A 12,027-nucleotide genomic window follows, 5' to 3' on the forward strand; every position below is an offset into this window, starting at 1 on the left:
AAAAGAGAGGAGATTTGTGTTAGGTTTTCTAGCAGTATACTTTGCATTGGCTATGTTCCCAAGTTAAGAAGTACAGTTTCAGCAAGGTACAACTCTTGGCTCAGTTTTGCAGGATGAAGTCAGGAGTGACACAATGTCAAGATGATGAAAAACACCAAATTGGCTGAGGTTTATTGGAGCATCCTTACATCAACCACATCTTCAAGAAATGCAACTGAGATTTGTTCTTGTGGAAATGGTAAGTAAGCCCACCACCTGTTGTGGCGGGGAGATCAGTGGTCCAAACACTCTGGCACCCAGCTATTCAGTTACAGAGGATGTCCATGTGTCTTGGGGATTCCTCCAGGTGATGACCTCTCTGTCTGCTTCCAGCTAGCTGAGGTCTGTGTGCTCTTATCATAGCTTCAAACCCTCATTATATTCCAAAAGCCATACAGCTCTGATTCCAGTCTGTAACCCATGGATTGTGGAGACAGCTGATGTATGGAGAGAGCACTTAACTTGCTATCATCTAGCTGCACCCTTGTAATTTCCCTCAAGGGTAGGGATAATTCGCACACTTGACAAAACTTGCAACTACTACCACCTAATTCTTTTCATGATGTTTTTCACAAATCGAAGAACATGGGACTGAAAGAAAGGAAAAGAGGAGGGAGGGAGAGAGAGACCAAACTTATTAAGACCCTAGAATGTCAGTGCATCTCTATGCAGAGGGAGATAAAGCAGTGAGTGTTTCTGAAAGGGAAAGGAAAGAAAAAAGAGGGGGAAGGGCAGAAATATGAAGTGTATTGGTCAGGGTTCTCCAGAGAAGTTTCAACCAATAGAAATGTGTATAGGGATAGATATTGGTTCATTTTAAGGAACTGACTCATGAGATTTTGGAGGCACAGTTAACCCAAAATCTGATGGGGAGTCCAGCAGGCCTGCAGACTCAGGAAAGAATTTTGATGAGTCCAAAGGCTGTCTGCTGGCAAAATTCCTTTTTGCTCAGGGAAGATCATTCTTTGTTCTTTTACAGCCTTCAGCTGCTTTGATGAAACCCACCCATATCATAGAGGGTAATCTTTTTTACTTAAAGTGCCCAACGATTTAAATGTTAATCTCATCCAAAACATACCTTCACAGAAACATCCAGAACATCTGATCATGTATCTGGGCACTGAGCCCCAGCCACATTGACACCTAAATTAACCATCATATAAAGAGAACTCGTGGTGAGGAGAAAGGCATGTGCACAGAGAGAGATGAAGTATGTTTTTCTTCGTTTCTGGTTACTCTGTTCCATCATGTTGTAGCAGGAATACTTGAGTTCCAACTAACTCAAATACTGTAAAATTTACACAATGAAAATTTCCTGAAATATGTCATAAACTTTCTTTTCTAACCCTAAAGGGTTGGAAGATATGCAAGATCAAAGCAGGAGTCTCTATCTAGTTTTCGTACTTAAAATGTACCTTTCCTCTTTGAGAAATTTAAACTGAATTTTGAGATAGTTATACATCCACATACAATTGTAAGAAATTATAGCGCTCCTGTGTACCCTTCATGGTTTTCACCAGTGGCAACATCTTGCAAAATTATAGTACAAGAGTTTAACAAAATTATTCACGTTGATACAGTCCATCGATTATATTCAGGTTCCAAGTTTCTCATATATGAATTTTGTGTGTGTATGTGTCTGTGTGTGTCTGTGCATGTATTTACCTCATGCAATTTTATCATATGGATGTATCCATGTATTCACCGCCAAAGTAAAGGCACAAAACAAGAGTTTCATTCCCATAAGGATCCCTCATGTTGCCCTTTTAGTCACACCCACTTTTCTTCTGTCCCCTTAACTTCATCTTTAATCAAAGGTAACCCTGACTATTTTCTTCCTAATTTTATCAGCTCGAGAGTATTATATAAGTGGAATCATACAGGATGTAACCTCTCGGGTGGGCTTTTTCATTCAGTGTAACTTGCATGGTAATTTACCTAAGTTGTTATTTTTAGCAGCAGGGGACTCTTTTTCATTGCTGAGTTCCTAATATTGAATCAACATTGCATATGAAGAATTAATTCTACTTGGTCATAAGGTATCATTCTATATATACATGATGGATTTAAAATGCTAAACTTTTTGAGAGAGCTTGTGTGTATCTTCATGAGAGATACTCATCTATACCTTTACAGTTTTGTACTTTCTTTGTCTGCTTTTGGTATCAAATTAGTACTGGCCTCATAAAAGATTAGGAAAAGTTTCCTCTTCTAATTTCTGGAAGAGATGATGGACAGTTCTACTTCCAATGTTTTGTAGAATACTTCAGGGGAATCATCTGGACCAGGACATTTCTTTTTCAGAAAAATTTAAATTATGAATTTAGTTTCCTTAATGATTATGTAACTTTTCAGATTATCTATTTTATCAGGTATGTTGGTATCTGATTTTTGAGGGGTTGTTCCATTTTCTCTAGGACACAATTCATGAGAACAGTAAAACTGTTCATAGTAATCTCTCACTGGCATTTTAATGACTACAGGATCTATCATGAGAGCCCATTTCCCGCCTGATATTGATGATTTGTATCATGTCTATTAGTTTTGTCATAATTACAACAGGTTAATGAATTGTATTTTACCATTTGAAGAATGAAATTTTTTCCATATTTGTTGTTTTTCTGTGTGAATTACATTGATTTCTGCTTTTATCTCTATTATTTCTATCCATCTCTTTTGAGTTGATTTTGCTCTTTCAATTTTCTTGAAGTACAAATTTAAACTACAGATTTGAAACATTTCTTAATCGCATAATGTGAGCATTTAGTGCTATAAATATTCCCTCATCTTGGCTTCAGCAGGGTTCTACAAGTTTGATATGTTGCACTGTTTTCACTTAGTGCTATGTATTTTTTTGTTATTATCTTTGAAATGACTTCCTGCTTGACCCATCGTTTATGACTATGTGGTTAACTTTCAACGTTTTTAGAGGTTCTCCTGTTGTGTGTTATTTAAAAGTGTAGTTTGATTCCATTGTGGTTGAAGAATGTATTCTTCATGATTTCATTTCTCTTGAATGGTTGAAGTGTGTTTTATTGCTCAGGATAAGGCAGAAGATTCATGAGTACATTAAACAAAACATGTAGAAGTTCCTTCATGGCTCAGGAGGTGAGAGGATCTGGCATTGTCACTGTTAGTGTGTGTAGACATTCTATAATCATGCATAAATTATGTAAGCTATTTAAAGTTTACTTTTCAATCATAAATAAATTCCAACATAGGATATAAAGATAATGTAAATTCTACATTGATAATGTAAGATGCCAGAACTTAAGTTTTAAAAGACCAAGGATTGTGCATGTAGGGGTGAGTGTATACCAGCCTTTGTGTCCAGTCTGGCCAACAGCCTGTTTAGGTAAATACAGATTTGTTTTAACATGGTCACACTTAAAAATAAGTGTTGCCTGTGGCTGCTTTCATCCTACAACAGCAGAGTTGACAATTTAAAACAGATGAAGTATAGTCTTTAAAGCCTGAAAATATTTACATTGTGATCCTTTACAAGACATTTTCGCTGACCCCCAATATTTGCAGAAAAGAATAGAAGTAAAGTTACTGCATTGCAAATACGTACATTTGTTTACTAAAGCTAAAACTTGATTTCCACAAGAAACATTAGATAAAATATATTCAGGTTTCACAAAGAATTGATCAAAGACCTTATGTATTAAATTAAAACCATTTTTTTCCCTCACTGACACTGTGGCATATGAAAGTTCCCAGGAAAAACCCTAGATCCTTAACCCTCTTCACTAAAATCAGAAAATTATCACTGGTTATATAAGGTCTTAGGACTTCTTTATCAAAAGCTACCTGGGGGTGGAAGCCAGTGGGCTGGTGAGGTTGGGAACACTGAGCTCAACATGATCTAAGTCTCCCCAAATACATTAACGGGCCATGAAATCTGAGTCACCCATTCCCCCCATTGTTTTGTCCTCACTGGGGTGAAGAGGCAGCTGCCTCCACCATTTTGAACATTGCAACAACACAACTAAGACGATAGGATGCTCCCCCACCCACAAGGCACTGAAGCAGAAAGTCCTATTCTTACAGCCAAGCCTTTTCCTCTCTGACCAGGCAAACCACACAGGACACCCTGGAGGAGTGGAGGATCACCCCAGCCTGACATCCAGCCACTTCAGAGAGGCAGAGAGAAACTCTCTAGAGGTAAGGGCTGCCTCCAGCCTCCATTCTCACGACTGGTGAGTGTCCAGAGGGCTGAACGGCACAAAAGCAGCTCTCCATCCCCAGAGTGTTCCGGGATGCAGAGCATGGAACCGATGCCCCAGAAGCCCCCTAGCCCAGCAGGCTGGAGAGACAGGGATGATGAGGCTGTCCCTGGGGCTAGTGAGAGCTGTGTACTCCCAGGAGCAGCCTGGGCATCCTTGTCTCTGTGGAGGAAAGACTTAGTCATTCACCTGTGGATCCAGACTGCCTGGGATCTCACACATGCTTCGTTCCTCTCAGATCCCCTCTCTGTCTTCGGAGGACCCATCTCTGAGGACACAGGCACATGCAAGATGACAGTGGACCAAGTGCATTTCACAACAGAATGATTTTATCCATGTTTTACATCCCCCATCGCAAAGGAGCTACTGTGCCCACCCACACACACCCAGACCCAAGTCCCCACCACCTAACCCCACCCACCCCACCCCCTCCTGGCTCTGGTCATTCTGTCCTTCCTCCCCACCCCTATGGCAGCCAGGATGGTTGCTAGGACCTGGAGGAGCCCAAGGCTTCCATGGGGGCTGCCCAGTTGGACTGGCCCTGGAAGGCTGGCCCACCGTTCCCTACTGGCTGCAGTGCCACTTCCTCCTCCTCCGTGTGACACATGGGTCACACCTGCTCCTTTTGGGCTGGGAAGGGTCAACCAGCCCCAGAGCCAGGGTGTGCCTCCCAGAGCCTCGCAGGTCAGCCCTAGGCCTGGCCAGGTCCTCAGCAGCAGCCAGGCCTCCACACCGAGCCCGCTTTCTAGACTTGGCAGCTTCCAGGGGGCCTGAGCTGAGGCCCATTCTCTGGGGCACGGGGGCCTGGAAGCTTGCTGGGCCCTCTGCCCTGCAGTGCAGACAAGACCCGAGGCAGGGACAGGGCTCTGTGGCAGCCCCCAGGGCAGCAGGCTGTGGTGAAGGCCCAAGAGGAAGGCCAGGCTGGGGAGCTCCTCCTCATCCTCACTGAACCCGTGACCCAGCCCTGGGGCTCCACTAAGAGGAGAGGCCTCCCTGAGAACATTGCTGGCCCTGGGTCCTGATGGAGGGCCTGAGCGCATTGTACGCTGGCAAGGAAATGGCTGTGCTGTTCCAGCCTGAGGGGGCTCGTGAAGTCCTGGAGAGGGCACAGAGCCTTTGTGCCTGAACAGGCCCCTGTCTGTTTGGGGGTGCCTTAGATGGCCATGGAAATCCATCTGGGGTGTACAGGTTTCATCTCTGACCCCGGGCTGTGGGCCTTGCTCGTTCCTCTGGGCATCTTGTGGGCCACAGACTCTGAAGGTCTTGAGTCCAGGTGGGGTGCCCTGTGATTGGGGTGGCTGGCACCCGTCGTCCTCCTCCAAGGCCAGGCCTTGTGTCTGCACTAGCTGGTGGAGGAGGTGGACAGTGATTGCTCTGCACCTCCAGGGAGCCGGGGCTTATGGCAGGGGAGGTGAGATGGACTCACATCCACAGACAGAGACTGTGGCCCTCCTGCTTCCTCCTGCACCTTCTCCCAGCAGGTTCTTGCCCTGTCCCGGCTCCCTCCTCCCTCCATTCCTCATGCCTGCACCCCTGGCAGCCTCCGGGTGCAGGGCCTCCTGTCAGGGAGGAGGCAGGCCTTCAGGGCTCCTGCTTAGGGCTGAGGTCCTCTGGAGATGGGTTCTGCTCGCCTAGGCAGTCTCCCTGAAGCGCTCCAGCTCGGAGTTCTGTAGACGCTCATGGTGAGAGGTCCTCCTGGGCCCTGTCTGGAGGCATGCAGCTGCCTGCCCAGAGGTGCCATGTGCATGCCCAAGTCCTGGGGCAGGATGAAGGCATCTGGGCAGCTGGCGGTGCCCTGAGGAGGAAGGCCTGGGGCAAGCCTCCTGCAGCCTGACTGCTGCAATAGCTGGGCAGCCACCCTGTCCACAGGCTGCTCTGCAGGGGCAGGACACAAGCACTCCCATGAGGCCTGGAGCATTCCATGAGGGCCTAGGCGCCAAGGCCTGAGCTGGTGGGCATGCTGACCTCCTCCTGACCAGACTGGCAGAGTGCCAAGCCTGGCAATGGGCCAGGCAGCAGGATCACCCAGTGTCATGGGTGAGCTGCGCATAGGTGCCAGCAGGATAATGCCATCGTGCAGTCCTCCAGCTCTGGTAGCCAGAGTGGATAAGGACCCAGGCATGACACATCCTGCCACAGTGATCTGGGAGAGAAAGGGTGTAAGAGAGGTGCATGGACGGAGTCTCTGGATCAGGGCCACCCAGTGGAGGCATTCCGGAACTGTTGTCAGAGCTGGAGTCATGGTCCTGGTGAGATCTCCTGGACCTGATCCCACACATTCTGCCCTGTCTAGGAAAGCCAGCTCAGCCAGGATGGAGCTCCTGAGGCTCCTGACATCTCCAGCTGTCCTCCTGGACTGAGCATGCTCAGCAGGCCTGGTAGGCCTTCTCAGGCTTCCAGGCAGTGAGCCTGGGACTCCATGTCTAGTCAAGGCTCCATCCTTCCTCCTGGATGCTCAGCACTCTGCTGTCATTCCTGACCACCACTTCAGGTGCAAGATGCTCTGCACAGACCTTAGCCCAGACAGTCCAGCATGCACCTGCTCTGACACCAGAGTGGAACTCAGGGGAGTGTGCCACCTCCATGGCCTGATCCTCCATGCAGGCCTCAGGAGAAGTCTGAGAGCTGTGGTCTGCATTGCACTCCAGGGGCTCCAGATGAGCACCCAGGGGCTCATGTGACAGGTCTGGAGAGGCTGCCTGGGTCTCCCTCAGCCCAATGGAAGGGGACTGAGACAGCAGGGTCAGTGCCATTGAGAAAGCCATTCAGGGAAGAGGTACATCCGAGGCACCGATGACCTCCACAGGGTCCTGGAGGAGAGTAGCAGACTAGTCATCCTGCTGTGCAACTGCTCACCCACCTTACAGGCAGCCTTCATGCATTCCACCTGCACCAGCCTCCACAGAGAGTAGGACTGAATGGAACACCTTCATCTCAGTCAGGCCAGCTTCTGCCTGGCACCAGACACCTGGCCATGTCTGCAGAGACGTCTCCACAGGGAACCATCAGAACCTCAGGCCCGAGCTAGCTTGGTGAGTCACTGGTGCCATCCTGGGAACCAGGCCAGTGCTGACTGAGAATGAGTCTGGCGGATGAGGAACGTTCTGGGTGGCAGCAGATCATCTGCCAGCTCAGAGCAGACCTCTGAGCATGTGCACAGACACACTAGATGATCATCTGACATACCTCCACCAGCCCATTAGCCAGAGTATGCTCCAGCACCTTAGAGATCTGGTGAGGGAGCTCAGATGCTGAGGACCACAGGGGGCTAGGCTTTCCTGACCACCCAGGGAGCAAGGACACTGGAACAGTCCAGGGCTGTCCCTAGCGCACCTGTGCTGATCCTGTCACCAGGAAGGCCTTGCATCAAGAGCTGTCCAGGAGCCTCAGGTTTCTACAGGCCAGCTGAGTCCTGGGGCAGTGTCTGTTCTCCCTAACCATGTCCAGGAGGGTCCCACGGACCAGGTTGAGGGAGTTCTGGACAGCCCTGTAGAGGCTACGCTTCTGAAGCCATTCCACAGCATGGCCTGGAACCAGGGCTGGTGGCCAATGGACAGTCGAGCAGGACCAGCAGGCCTGCCCACGTGTCAGGACCAGTGGGCCAAGTGATCTCACAGTGATGCCCCAGTCATTTGCAGTGGGGACCGAGGGCAGGTGAGCTGGGGGTGGCATCCATGTGGCCCTGCGGAGGCAGACCACGTTCCCCATGCAGGAGCATTGTCGATGCCTCAGGCATGATGTGTTGGCAGGTCCAGACCATGTCTGAGCCTCCCTGTCACAACTGGTGTCCTTACTGTCGCCTGGCAGGTCTTCCAGAGGAGACTTCAGCAAATCACCATCTCTGATACCACTGGTCATGCCAGGAACCCAGGTCTTCTCAGCAGACACATTTGTGATTGGTGTGTGTCCGTCTTTCCTAAGGAAACCGTCCTTGTGTGCCAACCAGCATCCAGCAGGACCCACCTTCCTCATGTTCCCTTGTGCTGGAAAGGCCCAGCCTATCCAAAAAGCCACTGCACAGCCCACGTGTCCAAGACCAGAGATCAGTCTGTCGTGTCTCCCGTATGATGACATTGCTGGTAAGTCTTGGAGCTTTTCCCTGTTAAATGTTTGAATGTAACATTTTCAACAAATCCTCCCTTCTCAGGGATCACAGTCCACGTGTGCCGAATAGCATATGGAGTGCTGAGTCCTCCTCTCCCCTCTTTCCCCTGTCCACTCAGTCCTCGTTCCCACCAGGGATCAGAGATACCTGTTTCATTCACATCTTTTCAGAGATCTTTTGGGCAAGCAACTTTGAATGCCATCCGTTTGCCTTTGCAGGTAGTATTCCTTTGTCTCTGGTTGAAATGTACCATGTGCACAGGGAACTCCATCTTGGACTTGTGATGGAAAAGGTTGGGGGATAATGTGAGAAAGTGATTACATATGTATCCCATATAGATATATATGTATCATATATCATATATACATACATCTGTCTGTACGACAGGGTCCTTTGGCTACGCAGCAGAAGTAGACAAAACATTGTAAATCAACTGCAGTGGAAAACCTAACCTCTTGTAAGATCAAAGAGTTCCTCTTGAGAAAGAGTGAAAAAGGAAACGAGAAAATTAAATTGCGTCCCCGTAGACCTGAGTATCTTTCCTTTTGTTGCCTTCCTACTGATATCGTGGCTCCTCTGTTACTGGATTCATTTTTAACATGGGAGTTCCTTCATTCTCTTGAAATTCAATGTACTGAAAGGGCAGAGTGCTCAAAGCCAGCCAAAAACAATAGTAAATGTGCAGCTCCATTTGAGTTTTTCATTTCCCATACACAGTGCCTGCATTTAGCCTGACCTGTGTCCCGTGCACCATTTTGGACATATCTTTACTGCAAGTACTTTCCCTGTGTATCTGAAATTTACCTTTCCCTTGGAATCAGCATGCATCTGGCAAGACTCGCCCATAAGGGTACCATATTAGGCTACAGGGAGTGGGCAGTTCTTGAGGGGAGGAGAACTTGAAGTGGAGACCCAAAGGTGCCTTTTGGTCCAACCCAAAAGAAAATGGCAAAGGGACCCCAAATCTGCAGGCTCTTTGGATGAAATGGCAATTGGAGAGCCAAGAGATACTATTGCGTCTTTGAGCTTTATGTGGTTAAGGACAGAAGTAAGGGAGGAGAAGACACAATCTTCTCTTTCCTTATGTGAAAGAACCAGATGTGTGTGTGTGGGGGGTCTCTTGGTTTAATTGCTTTCTCCTTTGGGGGACACACGTGCTGCCTATGGATGTTCCTAGGCTAGGAGTCACATTGGACCTGCACGAGCAGACCTCTGCCATAGCCAGAGCAATGTGGGATCCAAGCTGCATCTGGGACCTACAGCACAGCTCAGGGCAACCCCAGATCCTTATTCTACTGAAGGAGGCTGGCATGGAGTGTGCATCCTCACAGATCCTAGGGGGTTTATGTCTGCTGAGCCATGATGGGAATTGCTGGCTTTTGTAGGTGTGAAAACATCGACTGCCCGTGATGTTGGGTGTGCCCTTTGACACAGTGCCAGCTTTTTATCCACCAATGTCCAATCTCCACGTGTCCAAACCCACTCGCATCAACGTCCTCCCCAGCAAGCCCTGCTTGAAAGCTGGTGCATTTCCTGTCTGCATCCCATACCCTTGCTCTTGAGAATCGAGGCTCGTCCTTGCCTATGGTGCTGTCTGCATGGGAATCAACGTAGCATCCCTGACACAGCCAAACGGAAACACACCTGAGGAAACGTTCAGATTGGGAGTTAAGGTCAGCTTATCACGATGCAAGTGATAGGAATGCGTATGTCCGTCTGGTGTGGTGAGAGGCGAGGTCTCGGGAACATCATCAAGGGAGGTGAGGGGTGAAACCTCCTAGGACTGCAAGCAAATCTCTTGGGAGGCAAGAGTCCCTGTGTGCAGTAGCAGAACTACAATTCCTCCTGCTGTTAGGGTGTTGGGCAAGGAAGGAGAGGTTGAAAGGATTGTTGCAGATTGAGAAAAAGGACTTGTGTGGGTGCTTCCGAAGCTTCTTGCCCCTTGCAAAGGAACATGGACTCCAAAGAGGGTGAGAAGCTGAGGCGAGAGTATCTCCTGCAATGCCATGGTGAGCTTTGTAGGAAGAAACTCTGGATGGGGCACTGCACAACTGAGCACCATGGGAATAGGGCTCTCTATTGGAGCTTTTACACTGAAGAAACATTTCAAGGGTTTTCAAACAAGACCTTCATATGAGAAGATTGCTGAGGCACCCATTGTACCCAGGCATTCAGGAAGGCCAGGCTTCCTTGTTGCTTCCTCCCCTTCTTCAGCCACTCCTGCAATTTGTTACAAGATTCTCACGCATAGCTCAGATGTAGTATTTGTGGGGGTTTCTTGTTTGGTTGGTTTTGAATTGTTCTTCCCCCAAGACAATGGTTTTGCTACTGTACAGCATGGTGACCCAGGTACACACACATGTACACATTCTAGTCGCTCCCATGAGCATGCTCCATCACAAGTTCCCAGTGCTACACAGCAGGATCTCATTGCTAATCCACACCGAAGCCAATCCTTTGCATCCCTTCACCCCAAGCTCCCAATCCACCCCACTCCCTCCCCAGATGTCCTATTGGCATGAGTCTTCTCAGGGACACTGATACAAAAGTTGCATTGTGGAAACGAGGTGCTCCCAAATCTTCCATCATTTTTGACTGACTTTGGACTTCTGAGGGCCGCATCCATGGCATCGGGAGATTGCCAGGCTAGGGGTCCAATCAGAGCTGTGGCCCCTGGCCTATGCCAGTGCCACAGCAATGCCAGATCCCAGCCGTGATGGCAACCTACACCGCAGCTCACATCAACACCTGATCCTTAACCTACCAGGCGAGGCCAGGGATGGAACCCGCAACTTCATGGTTCCTAGTCAGATTCGGTTCTGATTCACCATGGCACGAACTCCTTCTGTTGTTCATTATTTTATACTACCTCAGAACCCTACATGCCGACATCGGAGAGGCAGAGGTTGTCAAATCAGCTGCACTGTAATTAGGGAAACCAGTCATGGAAGTGGGTGTCTCAACGTCCTTTGGACCATGACCTCTGATTGTTCCTGCAGAGAGCTTCGGGGCAGGCACTGGCGGCTGAGGAGAAACATCTCTGGAGATGGATCACTAGCATCAGGAGACAGTGAACCTTCCACTCCCACATGGAAATTGAAAGGCACCGAGAGATCCCAGGTTTGTGTCTTGTGGACGTTTCACGTCTGTGCCTTGGGAGCTCTGGGTGTCATCAGATAGATGTAAGGGTCTTGAGAGGTATCCTGTGGAGGAAGAAATGCTCTGATGTTGCCATGGACCAGAAAAGGGATCTGAGGGTTCAAGTTTCTTTGGCGAGCATTCCCAAGTCAGGTGGGTATGTTGAATCTGCTGCTACTTCTTTGTGGGTGGATGGCCACCTGAACTTCCATGATGTCGTGCCAGACGTAGGAGGGTGAGGAATAGTGTTCCCAAAGTACCTGCTGTCTTGTGACTGGCCAAGAGGGTCAAGTTCAGCTCACACACAGCCTAAGGGCATGAATGTGCTTAGGATGAATATGCTTAGGCTGGATCTGTGCAAACTCTTGTATGGGGAACCTATCTAAATGCATGGGTTTCACCAATGCACTGCTGTCTTGTGACTGGCCAAGAGGGTCAAGTTTAGCTCACCAGCATAACCAGGACAACCAGAACCGTACAAAGGAGACACACCTGTGCACCAACCTTTATTGAACA

General features: G+C 48.6%; 1 long non-coding RNA gene across 1 annotated transcript; it reads left to right on the forward strand.

The window, feature by feature from the left end:
* Positions 1-77: 77 nt before the first annotated feature.
* LOC102160834 lies at positions 78-11,743 on the forward strand. Its single transcript, XR_002340949.1, has 4 exons — positions 78-238; positions 4,117-4,206; positions 8,190-8,347; positions 11,373-11,743. It is a non-coding gene; the product is annotated as an uncharacterized LOC102160834 (long non-coding RNA).
* The last annotated feature ends 284 nt before the right edge of the window (positions 11,744-12,027 follow it).

The sequence above is a fragment of the Sus scrofa genome, unplaced genomic scaffold (genome assembly GCF_000003025.6).
Source record: "Sus scrofa isolate TJ Tabasco breed Duroc unplaced genomic scaffold, Sscrofa11.1 Contig10, whole genome shotgun sequence".
NCBI lineage: Eukaryota > Metazoa > Chordata > Mammalia > Artiodactyla > Suidae > Sus > Sus scrofa.